Genomic DNA, 210 nt, shown 5'->3' with positions numbered 1-210 from the left:
AGCCAAGGGTTGGGAAACTCAGGAGGTGGAGGGAAAGCGCGGGAAACAGACAGTAGCGGATCAGAGGAGGATTTGCAAAAGGGGCAACTACGAGGAGGGGGTGCGCAGGAGTGCCAAAGAGGCGTTGGAATGATATGGGCGTGGGGTATTGTTGTTGCAAATTGCTGGATATTAAGATCAACGATAGGAATATTGACGATAAGGTTGGAG

At 51.0% G+C, this 210-nt stretch overlaps 1 protein-coding gene across 1 annotated transcript in view; it reads right to left on the bottom strand.

The window, feature by feature from the left end:
• LOC119594881 (sodium-dependent serotonin transporter-like) overlaps positions 1-210 on the bottom strand; it is a gene marked incomplete at its 5' end in the record, with an annotated part of 19,398 nt that overhangs the window by 10,429 nt on the left and 8,759 nt on the right. The gene's annotated exons all lie outside the window — the stretch shown is intronic.

The sequence above is a fragment of the Penaeus monodon genome, chromosome 34, assembly GCF_015228065.2.
Source record: "Penaeus monodon isolate SGIC_2016 chromosome 34, NSTDA_Pmon_1, whole genome shotgun sequence".
Classification (NCBI taxonomy): Eukaryota; Metazoa; Arthropoda; class Malacostraca; order Decapoda; family Penaeidae; genus Penaeus; species Penaeus monodon.
The sequence above is the reverse complement of the archived record's forward strand: the minus strand, read 5'-3'. Positions and strand labels throughout refer to the sequence as shown.